We start from the raw sequence: 17,774 nt of genomic DNA on the forward strand, positions 1-17,774 counted from the left end.
ATGAAAGCATCCAAAAACACTGATGTTTCTTAAAAATGAGGATGGTATTAATATTATATTATTTCAACGCTGCACAGGCATCTCAAGTCGTTAGGATTGTTCAGGCGGAAAGCCCAGTCTAAACTGAAACCTTATGAAATATGTATCAACGGTGCCGTTGATGGATTTTGTTATAGTTACGAGAATTACCAATTCCTAATCTCGTAATTAAGAGATCTTTTCTCACAATTACGAGATCCTGATCTCGCAATTACAAGTTTTTGTCTCATAATTATGAGATAAGGTGTCTAATTTTGTTTTTTATCCAGTGAATGCAATGCGCTTCTGTACTTTACCACAGATAGCACACCAAAACAATCAGTTAAGGTGCAATGGAAATGTCTGTTGATTCATCCAACTGAATAGAAAACTGCTCACATGAACGCACTCAGTAGCTGTGACTGAATGTTAGTTCTTCAATTCCCTTCTCACTGTCATTTGAAAGTGGTACAACTTTAAGTTTATTAGCTGCCTCTGTCCAAAGCACAGCTTCACACATTTCATCTGCTGCTGGGAGAACAACTTCTTGTCCAATTGAGCGTGGCTTCTTAATTTTTGCGATCCGTTGAGCCACCAAATATAAAGCCCTCTATGCTTTTTCTGAAGTTGTGGCCAGGTTAACTAAGTCGTGTTTTCTGATGCATGTATTCCTCACTCTTTTGGTGTTAAAAATATTTTGTTTTGTCCTTAAGCCCTGTATATTCAGGATTGAGAAACTGTCAGATTATTTGACCTGAACATATGTGTCTGACAGAGAGAGCAGGTGAAAGAGCTGTGTCTCCCTCCACCACCCTGTGATACCCTGGATGAACTGCTGCTGAACTCTGTGTGACTGTGGTCATGAAAAAGTCTCACACACACACACACACACACACACACACACACACACACACACACACACACACACACACACACACACACACACACACACACACAGGTGTGTATATATGTGTTCTTGTGTGTGTGCGTTTGTGTGTATGAGTGAGCAAGTGATTGTTATGTACATGTGAAGTAAGTGTTTTGGTGAACAGCAAATGGTAGTTCCTGCCCTGCACTGCTGATCCAGAGGCTTTGGCCCTGTAGTCACCACACATCAGTCATCGGTTTGTTATACACTCCTGATCAAAATCTTAAGACCAGTTGAAAAATTGCAAGAATTTACATTTTGCACTGTTGGATCGTAAAAAGGTTCTAAGTACCTTTTTACGATCCAACAGTGCAAAATGTAAATTCTTGCAATTTTTCAACTGGTCTTTTTTTATTTTTATCAGGAGTGTATGCCTGTGTTAACAAAAAATACAGTGATCTTACATGAGCTACATAAACACTCTCCCTTTAGGCTGCAGAATCATTCACTAAAGTGTTACAATATGTTGATGTGGGTTCAACATTATCTATTCTGACAACACAGGACAGTTCATAGTGTCCAAACTGGAAAGAGTTCAACCACTGAGAGCATTAATATGCTTAGTGACTTTCATGGCAGTGTGTCAATATATTTAGACATGTCTTTGGTATGATTATCATAATGTTTTGTTTGGACTTGTTCATAACAGGATTTTGACTGACCAACATTAGACCCTGCAATCAGTTTCTCAGTGAGGGATTTTAAAACTTTAAGACCAGAGGTGGAACCCGCTGTCTGAACACACACATCTACTGTCATGCAGTACAAACAAAGACACATCCATACACAGACACATCAACACACCCAGAAAGAGACAGGGCACAGCTAGTGTTATGAATTGAATTTGATCTTAACCCAGAAGCACAACTCAAACCACGGATGACAGTGAATAATGATTCTTTTAATGAACAACTAGGTGAAAATAGTGCAAGAGATGGTTTGTGGTCCCAGGGTCCCGACATGTCTTGTAGAATCACCAGGAGAGATGAGAGTGAAGGTGTCATGGCGCGGTGAGGCGTGGTGAGGTCTGTCTTCCTGAGCATACTCGCTTGGCAGGGAAACACAGGAGATGAGACAGCATGCAGGCAGAATCCACAGGCAGGCAAAGCAGCAGCAGACACAAGCTACAGCATCCGCACAGCAATCTGGAGCAAAGCAGGAGAGGCACAGAGACATTAGCTACACAAGCTAATCACAAAATGTAGTGGAAAAAAAATAATACTGAAGAGCCAAGGTGAACAAGGTGACAAAACAATCTGGCAGCCAGCAGCAGGGAACCCAGAGCCTTTAAAGGGAGTTGATTGAAGATTGGATCCACCTGGCTGCTGCCTGTGGAGAGCGAACCATGCCCACATGCAGGCACACAGAACAGCCAGAGGAAGGGACACAGGAGGAAAACAGACAGGGAAAACACACATACACAAGGGAGAGGGTAGGGCTGCCATGATGGGATCATGACAGCTAGTTCATTTAAAGCTATGTTAACACACACACACACAAGGTTGAGGTTGAGGTATGCTGCAAGCCAAACATACATAGCCCTGGACAAAGGTAACACGAGGACAAAGGTAAAGTAGAGGTTAGAGCATGGACAGAGAGCAGAGAGATGGATGGATGGATGGATGGACAGATGGATGGATGGACAGAGGGATGGATGGACAGAGGGATGAAATCAGGGGGCTGGAATTGAAAATAAAGGGGAGGACAGGCAACAGGAGTGAAAGATGTTCAGGGAAAAAGGAAAGAAGAATAGACAAAAGACCTTCTGTAACATGAAATCAGAAAATGTTCTGCCTTCATTTTAGATGGATTGTTGTTATTCACTCATCCTTTGTTGAAAGGTTTAATGATGTGAAGGAGAAAGAGTTTTGTGAGTGACTGAGGGAAACTCTCACTAACAGATTGTTCTTGACATTTCTCATCAATGTCACTGAAAGGTGATTATAAAACTCTGCTTACAACGAGGCAGCAGCAGCTCAGCAAGGTTGTACATAGTTTAGTAGCTGGTGATTGTGTGTGCACATCGATGGATTAGTGATAACAGTAAACATCCAGGACAGCAGGCAAATCAGTCCTGTGTGTTTTAAACTAGTGCACATCACGCAACATAGACAAATGTCTGTTGTGTTTCCCCTGGTGCATTTAGCCACACTAGATAACCCCCTGCAGCCAGCACCACCACTGCCGAAACACACTACCCTCATTAAAATGTATTTTGGCCAAACCACCTGATTTGTTCTGACTTCAGCCTTTTTCAAGCTAAGGTTAATCTCTTATCCTAATAGGAGCTGCCATTCACTAATCTGTCGAGTTCTCTTAGCTTTTTAACCCAGCTGATGAATGTCAAATACCACAATCATCCAAACACAAGCAAACTAGCTGTCACAGATGTTTCTCAAGCTGACAAGGCTTTCTGGTGAACCTCCTTAGCCCTGCAGTTCTGTGCTGTGTGCTCCTGAGAAAGGTTGACACTGCCACTGCCTCTCACTCATTCAGGATCAGGCCCTGTGTGCTTTGTGCTACTTGAGTTAGCAAGCTACTGAACGCCATGCTCAGGTTCTGTGTGCTATGATCCTTGTCACTGTAATCTGTATCCAACTAGTGCTGACTCATGTCTCACTCACACTAACAACAATGTTGTCATACTCATCGTAAGCTAAACATGACTCTACTGAGCATGACTGGATGGGTTTATTGGAGGAGTGCAAGGCACGGATAATGGATTTGTTAAATTTTATTTGTCAGAGCATTTGATTTATTGATTACTGTACAAATACAAATTTTGACCTCTACAAATCAATTAAGAAGGCGGTAACTTACCAACCCTAGATTTAAAACCAGGTCATGTTCTATGTGATGTCCTCAATATCATTAAAACTAGTGATGTGTGAGAGGGATGGTTGTCCAGTAAAGGTTCTAATGTAAAGATGATGTCAATGACATCACTCATGAGTTAAACTGAGCAAAAACTTTGGGATAATGACCAAATAATTAGTGTTTTGCTGTATAAAGATCAGTCCCCTCAGGAGTGCAATTGGACATCTCTCCTAGAAACTTTCCTGGTTCAGTTAGATCAGTGTTGGGTGTCTTTGTATGGGCACTGAGACACCTGTACATGAGCAGGACTCAATCTTTGATCCTACAATTGTATACTATTTTTTTCATAAATCATTTTGTCAAGTGTTTTCGTATTTTTTAAGTTGTATGATTTTATCATTGAAGGGAAGGGCTGTGGGAATGAAGAAATGAAACAGGGGACAGCAGGAAATGAGGGATAGACCAGAAGAGAAGAGGGAGTAAAGGGGGTGAGAGGTGAATAAAGAATAATCGCATCCTCATTAAATGGTTGGTATTTAGAAGATCTGAGGCCTGTGGTGTTTATCACTACACCTCTAGCCTCCTGTCCTCTCCCCCAGCTCTTTCAAGCTCCTCACATGTGTGAAGGGCGTAAAATCACTTCCTGGGTGGATCGCTTTTGACCCCATCTTCTCTGTGGGAGGTGGGATTGAAGGCCAAGCCTTTCACAGGGCTAAAAGGTGACCGCTGTCTCACGAGACAGACACGGACAGATGATAGAAGGAGGAGAAGGCTGTTGATGGTTCCAGCTGGAAAACCAGTCAGAGTGGAAGACCTTGAGTTCAGGAGGTACAAGGAAAAGAAAGAATCCTTCCCATCAAAAACTGCTTCATGGGGACATTTTAACAATGATGACTGAAGGATTGAAGACATGAAACAGTGGCAAAATACTATATAGCCTATATTTAAACATACCTTCTAGACACACTGCCATGAACTTAAAGGCACCTTATTGGGATGCATTTATGATTTGAGTATAGAGTACAGTTCTAAAATGTATACAGTTGTAGTTTTCAGTGAAGTCTTGATTCAAGCAATTCAAATTTACTCCAACTTGTGAACCCAACAACAGAGAATACGATACACACACACACACACACACACACACACACACACACACACACACACACACACACACACACGCCTCCACTCTGCGACCTGCAGTCAACCTCTGTCCTGCTAACCTGTATTTATTGGCCATTAAAGGCCATAGTTCACTTGAACACTGACAAGCCTGATTTATAGGCAGATTGATCACACCATGTTACTACAGCACACACACTTACGGCCTAGTGAGAGGACAAATCATAGATGGATGTGTGAACAGAGATGATTAATTCATTATAGACACACGTATGTATTACAGCAAAGTGTAGAGAAATCCTGTCGCTAACTTTTCTTTTAACTTAGTACTGTGTGTGTGTGTGTGTGTGTGTGTGTGTGTGTGTGTGTGTGTGTGTGTGTGTGTGTGTGTGTGTGTGTGTTTAAGTGGTGAGCCATTAGCCAGGAGTCAGGTTGTCTGGTTACTTCTATTGTTCTATACTTCCTGATGACCCTAAAAGAGGTGTGTGTGTGTGTGTGTGTGTGTGTGTGTGTGTGTGTGTGTGTGTGTGTGTGTGTGTGTGATGTAGTAGTTCAATCTTTTTATGTACATCAGGAGCAGGAACTGTTTCCACCACCAGTAACAGAGACCCCAGATTCACTAGCCTGACCATACAGGTAGGACTGTTGTTACAATACCTTTTATCACTATATTTTTTTCACTATTACATTTTCATTTTAGAACAGTTCGTCTCAGTTCAACATCATCAGTTCAACATCTCTGTGCAGAGTGTTTTGGCACAGTATCAGAATAATCTTTGTTCATACTGCAGTTTATACCCATTGCTTGAACACTGTAGACACATGCTTAAACCAAAGTAATATAACTTGAAGTTGTTGTTACTATACCTTAAACAAAGTGTAATCATACCTTAAACAAAGCCGCTGCTTTGCACTTTAGTTGCAATTCTGTAACACACTTGCTCCTTTCTGTAAGACACTTGCTCCTGTACATTAAACACTATTTCATAAGACATACATAAGACACTTAGTTCAAAAATTAAATCTCAGGGTACACATCTGTTCAAAAAAATACAAAACACAAAACTGAACACCAATCAGCCAGCTACAAAAAGGCCTCACTTACAGTTTTTCTTGATTGCTCTGATCTGCTTAAAGAAACTGGGATCCACTTGGTTTTCATCGTCATTATCTCAGCAGAGCACAAGACACCTCTTGCAAATGTGTTAAAAGTCTGCAGGCCTTAAAAGTCGCAGCATCTGTGTTGTTCTTTGCCAACATGGATGGAAGAGGTCTAAGGCAGATGAGAGTGAGTAATAGGTGCAGAGGAATGTCAAGGTTGGATGATGTATGCAAGAAGATTTTTCCCTCAGTGCACTGCAAGAGAGGATGTTAAATGTGATCTAGCTGAGGCCATGTGGCCCCATCGTCAAGACAGAAGAGACTGAATATCAGTAGTGGCTATTTCACATACTCTATAGTAATCCCAGCTAGCAGGGAATGTTCCCACAACATTGGCTAACACTCCCTACAAGTTCTTATTATGTTTTAAAAAAGATGTTTTCTATCTTGTTCAAAGAAAATTTTAAGGATGTTTATCATTTCAAATAATGTTCCTATAATGTTAAATGTTAAGAAAGGAATAATGTTTTAGTCCAACATTCTGAAGATGTTTTGGTGATGTTGTTGAAGTAACAGATTATAGAATGTTCTTCTATAAAACATTCCTATAATGTTACAAAATAGCAAAGGAAGAACATTCTTAAGGCAACATTTAGAAAATGTTTTTGGCATGTTTTTAAGGCCTCCGATAACGGAATGTTTTTTTTATCAAACGTTCCCACAATGTTATACGATAACAAAGGAAGAACATTGTCAAAGCAACATGCGGAAAATGTTTTCAGAATATTATCAAGGCCTACAATCCCAAAAAATGTTTTCTAAAACATTCTTGTAATGTGATATGTTGAAAAAGAAAGGAAGTTTTAGCTGTAACATTCTCTAGATGTTTTGGGTATGTGGGTGAGGTAACATATTATAGAATGTTCTTCTATAAAACATTTAGAATGTTACATGAAAACAAAGGAAGAACATTCTGAAAGCAACATTTAGAAAATGTTTTCAGGATGTTATTAGGGCCTCAGATTATATCACGTTTTTAAAAAAAAAAACAAACAAACAAACAAATGACAACAAAGGAAGAACATTCTTTAAGCAACCCTTGGAAAATGTTTTTGGGATGTTATTAAGGCCTCAGGTCACAAAACATCACCATGTTTCCATTGATAAATTGGCTAGGTTGCCGTTAGCAAATGACTTTATCAGCTACAAAGCAACTAATGCCAGATCCATGCTGCCTGGCCACTGGCTGCTCGCTCCTGTGCAAGGTCGCTGTCTGCAGGTGCCCTAATGGCCATCAGTGTCATTCTGATTCTTACACATAGGCCTACCCTTAAATTGGTGAAAACATCCAAGTGTAATCGATGGATGAATGGATTCTCACAATCACAATCAGTGAGTCAAGGATATTCAGGTAAAATCAAACAAATCATTTTATAGCTCAATATCACAAATCACAAAATTACCCCAAGGGGCTTTACAATATATATTCTACAACACAGGCTACATGGGACAGATCTCCTACAGCAATGGAGGAAACCTCAGGAAGAGCAACTGAGTTGGATCCCTCTCCTGGGATTGAAAGACATGTAATATTGCATGTAAAATGCCAATATGGACAATCTGGGTGACAAAATTAGAGATAAATTCATGACAATGTCAGATCAACTTAAGTGTTTACAGTATTTTTTACATTATTGTTGTGGCCAAAAAGTTAAGTTTAAGGTTTAGGTTTAAAGTGCACATGTCCCCCCCCCCTTTTTTGGTCCTAGCAGAATGTCTAGTGGCAATTTTAATGTGTTTTAATGTTTAAATATTTTAATGAAAAGTTACTGCAAAAAATTTGTAGATTTTTTTTCAAACCATGCAACTCTAAAATACTATAATTCCAGGAACATTAAAAACTTTCGTCTAAAAATGTTTTATGAAAATTTGGGCATAATGTTCTAACAGGGCTTTTAGTAAACATTTTAAGGAGGTTATCACTAAAAATGTTTGTAATGTTTTTAGAGAACGTTATCCTCAAACATTCAGGGAACTTGAAGAAAACTTCCCACTGAGAATGTTTTCAAGAACATTCGGGCATAATGTTCAAGCAATGTTTTCACTGAACATTTTTAAGGTGGTTATCACAAAACATTTTAGATCGTTTTTAGAGAACGTTATCTTCGAACATTCAGGAACATTCAGAACAAGCAGTTTGGGGTGGCTGTAGCTCAGCGGGTAGAGCAGGTTGTCTGGTGATCGGAAGGTCACCGGTTTGAATTCCAGGTTGTGTCAAAATGGCCTTGAGGAAAATAGTGAACCCCAAACTGCTCCTGATGTTTAGTGGGCACCTTGCATGGCAGACTCCACCATCACTGTGTGAATGGGTAACTGTGGCAAGTAATGGAAAGACTGCTATATAAATGCAAGTTGTTTTTTTTTTTTAATAACGTCCCGCTGGAACATTAAGGCGTAACATTCAAGCAATGTTGTCATTGAACATTTTAAGGAGATTACCACAAAATATTTTTGGAATGTTTTTAGAGAACGTTATCCGCAAACATTCTGGGAACGAAAACTTCTCACTGAAAACATTACAAGAACATTCTCAGTAACGTTCTCAGAATGTTTTTAGAACAACAAATTGCTAGCTGGGATAGATTTTTATACTTTACTGTAATGGATTTTGTCTTTATCTTCTTTTCTACATTTTAAAACAAGTCCTCGGCTACAGTTCAGTTGTTCAGAAAAATCCTTGCTGTTAAGCTGCAGAAGTGTTTTTTGGACTATGAGAGTACCAGCTTTCCTAATGTCTCATACTCTAATAGATTTTATTTTGGTTTAGATGTATTTTGTGTAACATTTCCAGTATTTGAGTTTTCAGCCACAGTTTGAAAAAAGAGTCAATGGAATCAATAAAATTTGCATCAAAGCATCTCTGATTCAGGATCCAGTTCTTTGCAAGAAGGCAAATTTGACAACAACTGGCACTGGCATGAAAGCTCCATACAGTAATAGGCTACAATGACAAGCAATGGTGCACTGATTCACGCTGAGTGCTGTATTTTGTATTTTGTTGTCCACTGTGTAATGGTTGATTGGAAGAGCTCATACACTTGTTTGCAAGTTCTGTTGTTTGAGGGCAAAAATCGCTTTTGTTGCATATTTCAAATGTTTTGGCACAGTTAGAGCCTTCTGCAAACAAAATGTGTAATTTTGACCATGAGTGCCACTGTTTCAGCCTGTGTGTTTTTGAAAATGTGGACTGCTGCATCAAAGCAATAAAGAAAAACTGTGAGCCATTTTGAGAAATTTGCAAGCATGGAGGCAGAGAGAGCTAGAGGCAGAGGATGAGGAAGACAGAGAAAGAGAGGAGGACGTGGTCGAAGAGGCCATGCAATGACCATTATTTCGGATGACATAAGAGCAACTTTGGTGGACCATGTCATACACCATGGCCTGACTATGATGGTCCACCCTAATCTAAGCCGTTTCACAGTTTCATCCATAATAAGCACATTCCGACTGGAAAACAGGTATGTCTTAAACTTTCTGTTCAGATTGTATCTAGAGTATTTACAGTACTGTACCATAACACGTTACCGTATCACATGTACTGTATTGCAGGGTGGCTAATGCTCCTTTGGCTAATACTAAAAAAGTGGTAGTTTTGTGAAACATACCGTGACAACGTGTTGAGAAGTTACAGTAAAGTACAGTATATACAGTACTGTAAAAAAGAAGCAAACAATAACAATTGGTGGTTGCATTTTTCTATAGAATGGCTAGAAGACCTACTGGGGGTGGATGCCAATGCCTGTTCACCCAACTGCAGGAACTTGCCATAGTGAACCTAGTAAGAGCAAACAATGCAATCAGTCTCCACCAGCTACAGCAACAAATACTTGCAGATAGGCAAGTATTCAACAACATAAATTGAGTAATTTCATTTACATGAAACAGGAAGCAGATTGTGTACTCTGGTTGACTAGTTGCAGAAAATACTACAGAGTATGATTGTGTTTCAATGCACTTTTGTGTTTGTCAAGAGAGTCTATGTAAAATCCATCCATCAATGTACTGACTTCAGTATATCACAAAATCATAACACATACTGGAGTTCACATGTAAATGCACTCTTTACTCTTGAAACTAAATTTGAATTGTATTTTCTTAAGGAAATCACCATCATTAATGACCAATTCTATACCAATTTACCTTAATACCTTTGTATCTAGCTGCATACATGCTAACAGAAAGGCAAGTACAGACAGTAATTAAGCTGGTAAGGCTGTGGCTAAATGATGATGAAGATGTATGAACACAGTAACAGCAGGTTAACCAAAGTTGTCATATACTAGGAAACCTTTATACACTGCTGCATCAAAATGAATCTATAGGTCATATTTTCAGAGTTTTTCTGTGGCACCGAGGTAAAACAACATACACGCTGCCCCCATGGGCATCCTCATTCTTTTGCTCAAGTGGCTCAAGACTGATTAGGACATTTCAAAGTTCTCGCCATTCGTTGGAATTCGCAACTTCACTTATATAATTAGTGGTTGTTTAAGGTTGCCTCACCAAATACCCGTAGACTATGTAGGGCTCATAACACCGCTAGACAGGCAAACTGTTGCAAATCGATCACGGAATGGCATGCGACCTGTGCTTGTACTGTTAGAAGTAGCATTAGATAATGCAGGATTATTAAACTGCACAAAGTTTGCTATCACAGGCAACAAGATCAGCACTGGCTGATATTCTTTATCCATGTTGACTGACAGCATAGGCCCGCCCTGTTTTTTCTTATGAATAAGAGTAATGTGTTAGGGGTGTGGCAAATCAAGGAAGGGACGTGTCATCACTAATCAGTCCCACTGATAAATGAACAAGATCGGTTAATGTAGTGAACAGTGAACACAACACATGAGCCTGACAATAACAGTGATGTATTTGGAGCTTAATGTTTAGGGCTGACTAACAGTAAAGTTAACCTTGACCACTGACACTCCCCCACTGTACTCCTGTCTGTCCTCTTGTATGTCTGTCTGTACTCCTGTCTGTCATCCTATCTATAAAAACGACTCTTAGTCATAAAAACGTCTGTCCCATCTGTTTACCAATGGCCATTCTGTAATTAAATAATTTAGAGCATATAAAAATAACTTTGTCACCATCCAGGATGCATGATAGGTCAGGATCTTAATCACATGAACTGACACACTTGAACGGCTTTAAGCCGGTGCTGCTTGGTTCAGTGTGAACAAATGAAGGTGGCGTGAAGGTGAACCTTCTTTGTGGCAATAATATGGAGTTTCTGTGTGAAAAGGGGAATATCATATAGTGAACATTAGGTAGGCTGAGGGTAAAGTCATTTCCTGTCATGCTTTTTATCACTTCATAGAAATGAATAAGCACTCTCAGCAGATCAACATGTGATCATCGTGTGAAAATGACTGAAGAATAACCAGAAAATGTTAGGTTGCTAAGTGGTTTCTCCAGTCAACAATTTTACTCATGCCAGTAAGCAGAATCCCATAATTTGGATATTTTGCTTAATGGGACATTCCGGAGAAAGATAGCTGGTTGTTGAGTCTCATTCCCAGCTTGTTGGTATTTGATTAACTAAGTATCAAAAACTTCTTAAGAATCGCTTTGGCCACCTGACTCCCACCAGAAACCTGTGTCTGATGTGTTTTTGCTAGGTAAGAGAAACACACAGGTATAGCCCGACACGCTGCTACTTTGGGGTTAGGAGGTGAGCAGGGTTCATGTGCAGGCCAGATGACGGTATGAGACGGAGGGAGTGAGGGGGGTGACTGTAACGGTGTCTCCCTTTTACTTGTCAGCAAAAGCCCTCTGGCACTGAGTTCAGTTCAAAGGTTGTGAGAGTTATTTGGTGGATTCTTGGTTTGCATGTAGAAAGGATGCACTATAATAACAGTCACTTAACTGTCTCAACTGTAGCATTGCTTTCTACTGGAGGATGGTACGTTTGACTTTGATACTTTTATTTTACTTTACTATACAGCATACATTGATGAACATCAATAACATCAAAGCTCATATATTGTATTAAATAGTGTGACAGTTGAGTCATTTAAAATCTAGTATTATATCTGCACATTTACCCACTAAAAAGACTGTACTTGATTAAAATATTGAGTGATTGTGACAATTCAGTTTTTGTCTTCTGTGATATTTACACATGCAGGATTCAGAGCTGGAACCATGACAGCCTGTTGTTTAGGAGCAAACTAAAAATTATACTCAGTGATAAGAAAAACTAATTTGTAAAACTTACACTGAATAAAAATGATCCATAATACCAGACACAACAAATATCAAGGATCCCCTTGGATAATTCAGCACACATAGATGAATATATGGAGCTGATTTCTTGGTTTAATGGGTGGAACCTTATGGTTCACTACCAGTGACCATGGATGTGTTTAAGGTATAGTTATTTTTAAATATAGTCACGGTGGATGATTACTTGCAGCAACACAACACAGACACAGGACGGTATGATTCTGCTTTTTTATGTGATGCTTGACCCTCCATCTCGCTTCTCATAACACCACTCTCCATCTCCTTGATTCCACCAAAGAAAGACAAATACAAGACTTGGTTACTCTTCATTTAGAGAACTAAATGGCTCCATCAGAACACCTTCATCTATGGAAAGGATGCATGCATCCTTCATGACACAGTGACATTCAAAAGGCACTGATGTACATTTCCAAAAACTTTACTTTACTTGTGACTTTGTGTCATTTTGATTTAGTTCCCTCATAGTAAATGTAAAACTATACTATACTATGCCATACCGTACCATGTGATCTACTCTACTCTACTAACATAAATCGGCCTCCATTTCCGTTTCTCTCTCTCAAAGACACGCACGCGCACACACACACACACACACACACACACACACACACACACACACACACACACACACACACACACACACACACACTACAAAGAAGACAAGATAATTCTTTAAAAGTGACAATGAAATATAACCTGAAGCAGAGCAAACACTGGGACTATGATTGATAATGGGAATACACAGAGACAGAGAGAACAGAAACTCAAAGTGGATGATAAATGTGTTCACACACATGTGCATTTGTGTGGGTGGGTGGGTGGGTGGCTTTGCATGTATGTGTGAGTGTGTGTGTGTGTGTGTGTGTGTGTGTGTGTGTGTGTGTGTGTGTTTGGAAGTTACAAGTGACCTATGGCAACCTTCCAAACTGGAGCCCTGCTCAGACCCATTATCCTGCATCCAGGTGTATCCAGATTGTGTGTAAATCTGGCTCAGATAGTTCACACCTGAGATCATAATGCGTCTCAAGTGACAACTTGTAGTTGGGTTTCATTTCCTTGCTTACTTTTAATTTGATCCTTTGGGTAGTTGGTAAAGCTGTTGGGGGCCCTTTCAGTTGGATTTGATTCTGCATGAAAAATATGAAAAACAGAACTCTCATTCACTTCAGTCGAACTAGTTTGGTGACAAAGTGGAGGTGCCCATGTACAGAACTCCAACAGTAATATTCGGGTTTCCCAGCAAAACATTTTAACTCAACTTTTGCTGCAACCCAACATCATCTAGCAATCAAATACATTTGATGTGTCAGCAGTACTCGAAGCAGCGCACACCAGCAACACAAACCCTAGCACTGCTATAATGTACATATCTGGTTGCATTTAATGTGTTTCTCTTTAAAGGTAAGAAAAGTTGAGTCTCATTCCCAACTCACCGGTCACCATCCACCTGTCAGTTTTTTGACAAGTTGGGAAACCTAAAGCGTATTTGACGAGTTGGGGATGAGACTCAGCAGTCAATCTTTCTTTCAAATAGGACCTTTATAACTTTACACTAATTGACCCTTCCTGTCCTGCTCATTGTCGCTCTATGCTTCACCAACAGTTGAGCAAACCTGGTATGTGGATGAACCTCAGTCAACTCTTCTGTTTCCCTTTTAAATGTAAGTGCTGAAGGCTAGGTCCATCTATGACGAAATAAAAAGACGGTTAAACAATATAGCAATATAGACCAAGGTCTCACTGACATTACATGGTCACATCTTAGGTTTGCTAATGTTAGCAAAATGTCACCATCCTAGCTAGCTCACAATGTTAATGGTAATGGTGATGCTAATGGTTAGATGACGTTAGCTTAATGTCAGATCACCAGCGTCAGTCTGATTTGCTTCCTTATTATTGCTGACAGAGAGACGATTGCTGATCCATTTGTAAAGAGGTCAGTATATAACCCTATTGTGATAATTTTCAGGTTCATACTTTTATTTGTGAGTCCTAGTAGAATATGTTACATACTTTAATTTTAAAAAAAAACACATTATTTGTCTCATCTGGTACATTGCTGGAATGTATATATTTTATAATAAAAATGTATATATTTAAATTTTCATATAAAGCCTGTTTCATAGTGACTTACATAATTTACAGAAGTAAAGGCTCGACTCCAAACCAGGCGTTTCAGACCGTGCAGCAGCAGTGCTTCTGTGGCAGAGAGTAACTCTCTTGACGTGGATTTTGGTCTTTTTCACTTTGCAGAACTTTTGAATGCACAACAATGCTACAGAACACAACAAAGGAAAGGCAAAAAAAAAAAAAAAAAAATTCATCAAGATTGGAATGATCTGGTCTCTACAAGCATCATTTTGCCACGTTCATAAAACCATGGCCTCTGCCATGTTTCCTATTGTCAGTTTGTCCTAGCAACATTAACTAAAGGGGGAGGCTTCAGATCAGTCAGTCAGGTCAAAATACAGGACAAACACCAGGTGAATTTACACTATATAACAGACATGACCATAACAGATCCTACCATACATGCTCATGCTACTATCAAGCTACATATCAACAGTACTCTAATGAACCTGCTATAGGTTGACATCAGTGGCTGTCCAACATACTGGTGGTCCAGTATGATCCAGTGGCGAGTGATTCATTCACAGTTTATACAGTGGGACGAGACCAGGGCTGCTGTGGAGACAGACCACCCACTTCCATCCAAAAGCCCCAATCACTCCCAAAGGTGTCATACCACCTCTGCATGTAATATATGGCTAGAGCACCATCACTGCCAGCCAGTTATATAATTGGCTGTTCGCTCAGACAGACTGCCAATCATGTCGCTGTTTTTCCTGTTTTCCATGACTTGCAGGCATTTGCAAAAGAAACAGCAGTAACAGCAATTAGATTTGGAAAAAGACATTAAAAACTTTGGACAAAGACATTAAAGAACAGTAAAAGTACACAATACAATACATAATGAGTTTTAAATATAGTTTTTTCACAATATCATGGTTATATTGAGTATGAATTATAGTACTCTGATCATTAACTTTTAAGGCAAAAGTTGAAGAATAATGATCCATTTGTCATGACTCCTGTCAGGGCAGCTAATCCTTTCCCTTTGTTTTTGTCTTTTTCCCCATGTCTGTCTGATCCTCTTGTCTCCCCCTCCCCTGTCTGTGGTTTTTTGTGCATGGGCGTGGTTAGCACTCTCTGCAGAAAGCGCCAGGTGATACCACTTCCACTAATCAACCACTCTATAAGCCTCTGGACCTTCAGTCACTCATTGCCAGATCATATTTTCAGCCATAGCGGTATTTTGAGTTTAGATCCTGATTCACTCGTGTTCTATGTTGTTTCTTGTGAAAAATAGCTTGTGTAGTTATCCTGACCTGTTGTCTCCTTGTGCTACAGTTGATTCATCTTGTCTCCTGCCTGCTTACCTGCTTACCTGCCTACCTGCCAATCTATTAGTCCTACCTGTTGGTGTTTTGAGCTCTCGCTGTTTGCCTGCTTGTCGGTGCTCCGGTGCTCCCCGGTCCCAGCCGTGAGCATATCACCGTGCAACGAGATCACCAGCGAAACGCAGACCGCGTAGTACACACGGTGCTGCCATTGCATGGAGGACGCCGAAGAAGGGGGCTTCGCTTACCGGCCACCGCCACCTCACCTCACGGAGCCAGGGATTCTCCAGCGCGTCACTCCTCCCCCCTGCTATTTATTCACCGTGTCACAAATGAATATTGACTTTGAATTGACTTCCCACAGTCTGAGTCGTGCGTTTGGGCTTGATCTCTGTTGTTGCCGTAACACCGTTATTTAAATATGCTGTCAATGTCATGACAGCTACAGAGCTTGTGTTTCAACGGATCCATCTCCGTGACAAGATGAAGACTCCTTCCACTGATGAAGACTGTGTGATATATCTGAAATCTGGAAACAGGCCTGCCTGTGGGTGTACCTTGAGTCTCAATTAATCTGTCACTATATCTAAGGTGAAGAATGAACATTGATATGTAAGAATTTTTAAAAGATTCTGCCTTTATTTGATTAAAAAAAATCTCATTTCTACCCCGTTTGTGTGAATATTTAACAGTAATAACAATATGAAATAGTTTAATGTTCTCCTGATTAAAAAAGGAGCTTTTTAAAGTAAAAAGATCTGTATATTCTAAGCCTGAATTCTTCGTCGCTTCTACCTGTTTATTCACTCAGCTGGTGCACCTTGATTGAACTGTAAGTTTTCACCAGTCTTGTTTTCTATGCTAACACGCTGTCTGTCACCAGCCTGCCCTTATACCTTTTAGTACTTGTAGCTAAGTGCCGGTCTTTGTGGAAAGTGCCAGGACGCTAACCTCTAAATGCACTCCAGACATTGGCATTCTTTCACGCCTACTCTGTCTTTCGCTCCCTGCCTTCCTTTCAACTTTTGTGTCATTGTGTGATGGTCATTTGATGTTCACCTTAACACCCCCCCCCCCCCAAACACACACACACACACACACAACAGTGGCTCCTCTTTTGTGTTCAAACTTTCTCTATCATCCTCATCCTCTGTGCTGGTTATGACAAGGTTCTCCATTACTATTGGATGGATTAGCATGAATTATGTTGGACACGTTCAAGCCTTCCTCAGGGTAAACTTTAATTGTAGTGTCCTTGTTTAACATTTCTATTTCTAATCCTTTTTTACGACCAAATACCAAATTACCTTTCCATGAGCCTGAACTACTACAACTAACGACATGTCTATTCTGTTTTTGAAATACACAGTGAGCAACTAATCTGTTGGTCAGTGGCTTTCATGTAACCTTAAGTCATGAATTGTACCCATTAAGAGTGCTGTGTTTATTCGACCAGATGAAGTCATTTATATATTGAAGGATTGTTTGTTTGGCTGCTAATTGTTATCAGCAGTGGATTCATACAGGACCTGGCGAAAAAAAAACAACTCAGTGAGCAAATTCATGCCAATCCAAATTAATTTATAAATAAAAAATGAAGCTACTATGAGCACAGATGATGTAGTTTAAAATGTTATGTGGAATTAATCTAACGTTATATACATACTAAGGTTGGATGGTAAAGTTCAATAGGCAGTGATGAAGTTAGTGTGCACAGTGAACAGATCAAACAGTTAAAAGGATACATGACCACCACCAAGTTCAAAGTGAACTGTTAAAAAAATGCAGACAGCAGTTTACTGGGATTGTTTTTTCCTGTTTTCCCTCTGACTAGCACAGCATCTGGCCTATCGCACCTAAGGAAAGAAAAATGATCTGCTGGGTTCAAAGTTAAGCTTCAAATTAGTCTCATGTCTCATAGAAGTCATAATTTAGATATATATCTACACTGTTCACCATCTTTAAAACTAAAGAGGATCTTGTGATGGGAATCACACATCCCAGCTGATACTCACATCCATTTTCACCCACACACACATGCACATGCACACATGATAAAGGAGGAAAGAAAT

General features: G+C 39.8%; 2 long non-coding RNA genes across 2 annotated transcripts; one reads left to right on the plus strand and one right to left on the minus strand.

Annotated features, from left to right (window-relative positions):
* Positions 1 to 1,826: 1,826 nt before the first annotated feature.
* On the minus strand, positions 1,827 to 14,572 carry LOC119009657. Its single transcript, XR_005071780.1, has 4 exons — positions 14,436 to 14,572; positions 13,915 to 13,986; positions 13,366 to 13,428; positions 1,827 to 2,091 (listed from the first exon to the last, which is right to left on the minus strand). It is a non-coding gene; the product is annotated as an uncharacterized LOC119009657 (long non-coding RNA).
* Positions 14,573 to 15,503: 931 nt separating this feature from the next.
* On the plus strand, positions 15,504 to 16,410 carry LOC119009656. Its single transcript, XR_005071779.1, has 2 exons — positions 15,504 to 15,612; positions 15,713 to 16,410. It is a non-coding gene; the product is annotated as an uncharacterized LOC119009656 (long non-coding RNA).
* The last annotated feature ends 1,364 nt before the right edge of the window (positions 16,411 to 17,774 follow it).

The sequence above is a fragment of the Acanthopagrus latus genome, chromosome 20 (genome assembly GCF_904848185.1).
Source record: "Acanthopagrus latus isolate v.2019 chromosome 20, fAcaLat1.1, whole genome shotgun sequence".
NCBI lineage: Eukaryota > Metazoa > Chordata > Actinopteri > Spariformes > Sparidae > Acanthopagrus > Acanthopagrus latus.